The following is an 8,934-nucleotide window of genomic DNA, read 5'->3' as shown; positions in this document are numbered from 1 at the left end:
GTGATGGTGCAGCAGGTGGCAAGGAAGTCCTGACCCAGGTCACAGAGGAAATGACAAGAACCCCTGGATTTGGCACAGTCCTCCTCCAACACTAAAGAGTGCTGGTGTGTGGCAGACTTAGGAGTAGACAGGACAAAAACAATTACCAACTAGCCTGGGACAGGCACTCAGTCCTTCAAAATAGGTACTTGCATGGAATTGATTCCAAAAATATATACACACTTCTCTCTCCCTCTCCCTTTCCCTCTCCTTCTCTCTCTCCCTCTCCCTCTTTCTCCGTAGCTTTCTCCTTTCTTCTTTTTTTTCTTTTTTTTTTTTTTTTACTCTGACAACATTGTGACTAATGGCTTTACTTTTGCAGTTTAAGGATCATTGAGTAAAGTTTAGGGTCATTAGTGAGGGGAAAGCTAACTCTCCATTCTGCATCTGTTTCTCCTTGGAGTATTTTCCTATGTGGTCTTTCTCATTGCTGTCATGATCAGCATGAGCACCCATGACATGGGGTATTATGTCATTTGGCACACAGTCTCCACAGACCAAATAAACAGTGAGGATGGGGACCAGCGGTTAGCATAATGGCTATGTCACTGGACTCTTATGTAGTCGACCGCGGTTCGCGTCCCGGACCTAGTGGCTTGAAACTCACGCTAGGTGTGTGTGTGTGCGTGCCCAAGGTCCCAAGAGGAGAATGGAGGAGAAGGGATTGCGGCGTGGCCATCCCCCCTGGGGGGTGATTTCTCACTTTCTGTCTCTCTGTCTTTCTCTGTCTGTCTGGCGAGCGCACGCGCCCTATAGAAAAAAAAAAAGAAAGAAAGAAAGAAAAAACAGTAAAAACAGTGAGGACGAGGAGGTGCAGAAAATTCCAGTGTAAAAGCCAAGACCCATGATGGCAGTGTTGGTCAATTTGTTCACCCTGCCTTCCAGACAGCCCTTGCTTTCTGGCCTTCTCCCTCCCTGACAGCCTTGTTCTGGGAATCTGCTCTTATGACACCTGCTGAGCAGGCAGAAAGCCAAAGGATTCACTCCCAGTCAGTGTCTGACCTAACTCCAGCCAATTGCTGACTGTCAGCACCCAAGCATTCTCTCCCACTAGAATCTGAGCTATGGGATACAGTCATGCTGATCTGTGATGAGCAATGGAATTGTCATGTCATGCCCACTCTGGGCGGGTATGGGTCCCCTGGGACTATGTGCATGGCAGTATGCAAACAGGCACATATGAGTGAGGAAGACACTGACAGAAGCAGACATGAAGACCACTCAACCCAAGCTGGAGAGGTCTAAATGGAAGTCACCAGAATACTTTCTGCTGCCTGTAACAGGTCATCAGCTCCCCTGAAAGAGACAAGACTATTTCACCTGGAAGGCCCTGAAAATCAAAGAGGTCCATCCATGGTGTCAATGATGGACTTAAGAAAGAACTATAAACTTGCCTTTGCTACAGTGCCCAGTTGTTTACTCAAATTTGAGCCTGAATATAGATGTGAAAGTATTTTTTGATGTAATTAACATTTTTTTACTTTATTAAAATACTGAGTTTATTTCACATGTATTTTTTTAGTCTCTCCACGATTTCCATGTCTGACCACCACTGCTACTGTGTCCTATCATAACATTCCATACGTACTTAAAACCAAGCAAAGGGTGGAGTTCCATCTTTAAAAACTAAACAGGCATTTTGGGCAACACATTCTTGGCAATAGAACCTGGACAACATTTATCAAACACGGTAGGGAAAGTTCTCACTCTGCATTATAAAAAGGACAGCCAGATATCAACTGTTACAGAAATGAAATAAGATGGAAAATTTTAACAAACTGTTTAAACTATTTTCTTAAAGAGACTTCCTCCACTGCCAGAGATCTTGAATAGCCTCTTGATCAGTCATCCAGAAGCAATTCTTGACATAATTGATAAACTTGGCTTCCACTTTGGGAAGAGAACCACCTTTTTCTACACTTGCTTGCATTTTTGCTTTAATGTGTTCTACAGAACTAGGTCCTTTTGGTATTTTAGGTGTTTTTTCCTGTTTTTTTTTTAATGATTCTTGACCTTTTGATCTTGGTGTTGATGGTTTTGAGTCTTTTCCATTCTGGTTTGATTTTTGAGCATTTTTGCCAGGAGAATCTCGTATAGATTTCTTCACTGGAGCTTTTTCTTCTGTTTCCTCATCTTCAAAATAATCATCATCATCTTCATCATCATCATCATCTTCATCGTCATCTTCGTCAGCAGCAAGTTTTATTTACTTTTTTCTGTGGAAACTTGCTTCCACCTCCAGGGGCAGATCACTTTCCAGATATACTTAAGAGTTTCACGCCCTCTTCCTCTTCTTCTTCTGACTCTGCATCTTCCTCGACAGCTACTAAGTGCTGTCCACTAATATGCACAGGCCCTGAACCACACTTCAACCTTAAGACCACAGGTGGTGTTATTTCAAAGCCCCCAAGGGAAACTTGGCTGTACAGACATTTTCAGTGTTGCCAGTGTTACTTTAATTGGACTGCCTTCATAATTCATTGCCTCTGCTTCAACAATATGCAATTCATCCTTTGCACCAGCCCCTAAACTAACTGTTCTTAAAGATAACTGGTGTTCATTTTCATCATTATCCACTTTAAAGTGATAATCTTTGTCGGCCTTTAGTTCACAACCAAAAAGATAGTTCTGGGGCTTCAGGGGGCTCATGTCCATCGAATCTTCCATGGGGTGGTGGCACACACTTGGATGGGTGAGAAGGCGGACGGAGGTAAACGACTACAGCTACTGAAAACAGCTGCTCAGGACGGAATCACTCCAGGATGATGTAATTAACATTTAAATCAGCAGCCTTAAAGTAAAGTAGACTACTCTCCTTAATGTGTATGGGCCTCATCCAATCAGTTGAAAGCTTTAAGAGGAAAGACTAAGGTTTCCCAAAGAAGGACCTGAGCTACGACACTGCAATACAGAGAAGCCAGGTAGGGGTGCAACTAAATCTTCATGAGAAGGTACTGGTCTTACATCCAAAGACCTCCCTGGACACGTGTTCCTGCCTATGATGCAGGTTGGCTGAACTCAGGCTGGGCTGCAGTGTGAAGACCCTATTGAAAGTCTCTCTCTCTCTCTTTCACTCTTCTTTCTCAGGAAATAAAGGCCTTGCTTCCCTTTCCCTTCACAGCCAAGAGGCCAAATGATGATCTCTCTTCCTTTCCTTATTACTATGGCAACCCACTTCGTATATGGCAGATCCCTGGTGCCAGTAAGGTGAAACAGAGAACAAAGCAGGAAGGAAAAGTGCCAGCAGTGCCTGGAGAAGGCAAGCCATGTGGCTAGGACCCTGCTTCTTCTGAAGCTGCCCAAGAGGAAATGGGGCTCCACATACCAGGTGAGACACAACTTCATGGCCCAGGCACGGGTTGGGCTGATAGCATGACCTTGGCAGGAAACTCAAACTCTCCACCCCAAGCTTTTCCTGAGTGAATGATGGTGGTGACCGTGGCTGCCTGATGGGGGTCTGTGAGGCATGTGTAACATGTGTGGAATGGCGCCTGGCACCTAGCAAGCTCACAATAAACTAGTATCACCACTCTTCAGGTCTAGGAGCAGGAGCAGAAACATGGCTAGAAATTAATATAGGAGAATCCCCTAGAAGGCTGGAGCCTGTGACTAGACAGAAACATGTCAGACCAAGGGATCCCTTTCAGTGTCCGAGGAAAGAAGAGATAGGCTTAAGGCAGCCTTGCACAATGAGGCACGCATGTGTACATAGGCACCTGCTGGGGAGGGGCAGCCCTGAGCAGATCCCTACTGCAATCTGACCACACGGGACGTGTGATGGGCAGCATCACCACACACCCTTCCAGACTCCCACGTACGCCTCCTAAGGGTGGCTGAAAGTACCAGTGTTCAGGTTTTTTGTTTTTTGGGTTTTTGTTTACATTTTCAGTGTTGCCAGTGTTACTTTAATTGGACTGCCTTCATAATTCATTGCCTCTGCTTCAACAATATGCAATTCATCCTTTGCACCAGCCCCTAAACTAACTGTTCTTAAAGATAACTGGTGTTCATTTTCATCATTATCCACTTTAAAGTGATAATCTTTGTCGGCCTTTAGTTCACAACCAAAAAGATAGTTCTGGGGCTTCAGGGGGCTCATGTCCATCGAATCTTCCATGGGGTGGTGGCACACACTTGGATGGGTGAGAAGGCGGACGGAGGTAAACGACTACAGCTACTGAAAACAGCTGCTCAGGACGGAATCACTCCAGGATGATGTAATTAACATTTAAATCAGCAGCCTTAAAGTAAAGTAGACTACTCTCCTTAATGTGTATGGGCCTCATCCAATCAGTTGAAAGCTTTAAGAGGAAAGACTAAGGTTTCCCAAAGAAGGACCTGAGCTACGACACTGCAATACAGAGAAGCCAGGTAGGGGTGCAACTAAATCTTCATGAGAAGGTACTGGTCTTACATCCAAAGACCTCCCTGGACACGTGTTCCTGCCTATGATGCAGGTTGGCTGAACTCAGGCTGGGCTGCAGTGTGAAGACCCTATTGAAAGTCTCTCTCTCTCTCTTTCACTCTTCTTTCTCAGGAAATAAAGGCCTTGCTTCCCTTTCCCTTCACAGCCAAGAGGCCAAATGATGATCTCTCTTCCTTTCCTTATTACTATGGCAACCCACTTCGTATATGGCAGATCCCTGGTGCCAGTAAGGTGAAACAGAGAACAAAGCAGGAAGGAAAAGTGCCAGCAGTGCCTGGAGAAGGCAAGCCATGTGGCTAGGACCCTGCTTCTTCTGAAGCTGCCCAAGAGGAAATGGGGCTCCACATACCAGGTGAGACACAACTTCATGGCCCAGGCACGGGTTGGGCTGATAGCATGACCTTGGCAGGAAACTCAAACTCTCCACCCCAAGCTTTTCCTGAGTGAATGATGGTGGTGACCGTGGCTGCCTGATGGGGGTCTGTGAGGCATGTGTAACATGTGTGGAATGGCGCCTGGCACCTAGCAAGCTCACAATAAACTAGTATCACCACTCTTCAGGTCTAGGAGCAGGAGCAGAAACATGGCTAGAAATTAATATAGGAGAATCCCCTAGAAGGCTGGAGCCTGTGACTAGACAGAAACATGTCAGACCAAGGGATCCCTTTCAGTGTCCGAGGAAAGAAGAGATAGGCTTAAGGCAGCCTTGCACAATGAGGCACGCATGTGTACATAGGCACCTGCTGGGGAGGGGCAGCCCTGAGCAGATCCCTACTGCAATCTGACCACACGGGACGTGTGATGGGCAGCATCACCACACACCCTTCCAGACTCCCACGTACGCCTCCTAAGGGTGGCTGAAAGTACCAGTGTTCAGGTTTTTTGTTTTTTGGGTTTTTGTTTTGTTTTGTTTTGTTTTTTAGTTTTTGCTGTATGGTGTATGAACTTGCCAGAAAGAGACAGAGAGAGGAAAAAAAGTGAGAAATCATCTCCCAGGAGGATGGCCATGCCACAATTCCTTCTCTATTTTCTCTTCAAGATTTTGGCTGTGCACACACATGGGCCCAGCATGATTTTCAAGCCACCAAGTCAGGTATTCAGACCATGGAGTCAGCCATGTGGGGTCCAGTCACCTTAACCTCCACTCCACTTGCTGGCCCAGTGCCAGCTTTTTTAATATTTTCGGAATAGACTGGCCAGCAATGGAAAAACTGCAGCTTTGTAGATCTGGACTATCTTGGACGTGCTCACAATTTAAATTTTATAAAGTCTGACACCAATTAGGATCAGGGTTAGGTCCAGTCCTCAGGGTTAACAACTCATTCTGTTTATCACCTGAATCTTGCTGTGAAACAATGCCAACCAATAGAAAAGTATGTGAAACACTAGAGTAATTTCAACTTCCTAGTAGTAACTTTAAAAAAGAAGAAAGAGGTAAAAATGATTTTATTAATATATTTCATTTAACCCATTATATCTTGAATATGATCATTTCAACATGTAATCAATATAAAAATTATTTAAGAGATATTTTACCTGCCTTTTGTTTTTCAAATGACATCTTCAAAATCTAGTACGTAGTTTCACTTGAAGCATGTCTCAGCTTGGACCACCCACATCTAAAGTGCTCAGGAACCATGTAGCACCTAGCTACCACACTGAGAAGCTTGGCAGGATAGGGAGAGACATCTCTCAACTTCCTCCTGCAAGTCTGGGGTTTTGCTTTTCCTCCCCTAAGTCTGGGGTTTTATATTACTAAATACTAATTTCAGTCACCAAAAGTCAACCACAGTTCAAAGATAGCTGAGTATAATTTCTATGGTCTGAGTGTCCCCCCGAAATCCATGTGTTGAGATTGTCTTATGATGGGATAAAGAGGGTAAAAACTTAATCTGATGGGAATCAGCAGTTAGCGTAATGGCTATGTTGCTGGACTCCCACGTAGTCGACCGCGGTTCATGTCCCAGACCTGGTGGCTTAAAACTCACGCCGGGCGCGTGTGCGTGCGTGCCCAAGATCCCTAGAGGAGAATGGAGGAGAAGGGATTGCGGCGTGACCATCCCCCCTGGGGGGTGATTTCTCGCTTTCTGTCTCTATGTCTCTCTCTGTCTGTCTGGCAAGCGCACGCGCCCTACAGTGAAAATCTCTCTCAAAAAAAAAAAAAAAAAGAAAAAAAACTTAATCTGATTATGGTAGTGAAGGTGAGGCCCTTGGAAGTTTAGATTAATGTCAGTAGGGCAGGGTCCCCATGACTGAGTCCTGAAGGGCTTATTAAGGAAAGGAAATGAGACAGACTCACAGACAAAGCAGCTCTGCTCTTCTTTTACCTCATGACATGATAACTTGGGACTCTGCAAGACCCTCACCAAATGTGGCTTTGGATTTTGGACCTCAGAACATGAGATGCATATACCTCTATTCTCTTAAATCACCCAGAGTCTGGTATTTTTCTATTAGCAACAAAACAGAATAAAACAACAGTACAGAGACCAGCAGTTGGTGTAATGGCTATGTCGCAGGATTCCCAGGTAGTAGACCGCAGTTTGAGTCCTGGACCCAGTGACTTAAACTCATGCCGGGTGCGTGTGCATGTGTGCCCAAGATCCAAAGAGGAGAATGGAGGAAAAGAGATTGTGGCGTGGCCATCCTCCCTGAGGAGTGATTTCTCGCTTTCTGCATCTCTGTTTCTCTTCATCTTTCTGGTGAGCGCACACATCCCATAGCAAAAAACTCTTAAAAAAAAAAAAAAAAAAAAAAAAAACAAAAAAAAAAAAAAAAAAAAAAACAGTACAATAAGATATTCACATGACCTTTATTATAGAATATTGTGATAGTTGTTTTATTTTTAGTTTTTGTTGTTAATCTCTTTCTGTGCCTCATTTCTAAATTAAACTTTAACACAAATATGTATGTACAGGAAAAAACAGTCTATACAGGGTTCAGTAAAATCCATGGTTTCAGGCATCTAGTGGGGGAGTCTCAGAACACATCCAATGCAGATAAAAGGGGGGTTCTGTACTGCCTTTACAGATCACCTTATGAGACCACATTATCTCTTCAGCAAAAGCTCCTTCAATAACTAAGAGAAAGAAACCCAACCTTGTTTAAGCAGTTATCCCATATCTGCAATTACTTTGCCGTCCTGGACTTTCTCATTCTCTTAAATCCTCATGACACTCCCCAAAGAGGTTCACATCATGTGATTTGTGAGAACAGGAGCTCAGAAAATGGAATTGGATGCTGAGGGCCATACAGGTGGTAATTACAAGCCAGGATTCGAAACTGCCTGACTCACTTCCCCACACTCCCCCAAATCAGACCTTAACATATGTCTTCTCTCAGGCTCTGGAACAAAATACCTTAGAGGGGGCTGCAGCAACATTTATCCTCCTATGGTTCTGGAAGCTGTAAGTCTGAGATAGGGGCTGGCAGGGGAGCATTGCCAAGTTCCCCAGGGCCCTCCTTATGGGTTGCAGACAGCTGCCTCCTCGTTATGTACTCATGTGGCAGAGCAAGTGAGAAAGCTCCCTCACTCTCTCTTCCTCTTCTCAGAAGGACACTAATTCTGTGAAGTCAGGGCCCCACCCTTATGACCTCATTTAATCTCAATTACTTCTCCACAGGCCCTACCTCTAAACATAGTCATGTTAGGGGTTAGGACATCAATACAAAAATTTAGGGGGGGAACAAACATTCAGTCTGTAACAACATTTAATACCAAAATACCACTCAGTCCAGTACCTCTGTCTCCCTTCTGCCCTTACCTGTCAGTTGCTACTTCCTTAACAGGAAGCATGTGGCATGCCAGGGTTTCCTGAAGAGCTCAGCAAATCCCCATGCGATTTCCAGCTCCTTTCTAAATAGTTCCAGTTGGTAAAAGGTACAGAGACCCCAATCCTGCCTCATTCTGCTTTCTAACCCCATCTTCCCTGACTCAGAAGGTGCAGAGTTGGGGACTCCCTAACATGCTCTTTTGGCTTCAACCAGGCTGACAGCAAGACAAGGAGTTAGCAACACCTTCATGGCAGAAGCACAGACTCCTGTTTGGATTCTGGACTTTCAATTAATAATTTGTACAAATGTGTAAGCTATCCCTGTGTTTCCAAAATTCTTCCATAGTAAAGGTAGAGAAAAATAAATATTTGATTGCTACAGAAAAGAGTTTGGTTTTTGGCAAGCCTGCCCTTAACAAGCTCCTTTGTGAGGCTACAGGTGAGAGTACAATGGAAGCCCTCACACCATCTGTGGGCTTCAGCACACGAGCCCGGGGCAGACAGCACTCAGCCGTAACGCCATGTGTCTGAATACTGAAAATACATAAATCAGGCTAACAAACTGCATGATACAAGATGTTCTATCCTCCCATCTAGACAAATAAACCTTTCTCTGCCACAAAAGCTTTAAAATGTATATCCCTGTAGCTTTTATATTACTAAATGCTAGCAAAACATCAATGACAACTGAGAGCA

General features: G+C 44.5%; 1 pseudogene; it reads right to left on the bottom strand.

Moving 5' to 3' along the window:
- Positions 1-1,639: 1,639 nt before the first annotated feature.
- LOC114006354 (nucleophosmin-like) lies at positions 1,640-2,706 on the bottom strand (annotated as a pseudogene).
- Positions 2,707-8,934: the final 6,228 nt, after the last annotated feature.

Source organism: Tupaia chinensis, unplaced genomic scaffold, assembly GCF_000334495.1.
Source record: "Tupaia chinensis unplaced genomic scaffold, TupChi_1.0 Scaffold147282_1, whole genome shotgun sequence".
Taxonomy (NCBI): Eukaryota; Metazoa; Chordata; class Mammalia; order Scandentia; family Tupaiidae; genus Tupaia; species Tupaia belangeri.
Note: the sequence above shows the minus strand (reverse complement) of the source record. Positions and strands in the feature narration are given on the sequence as shown.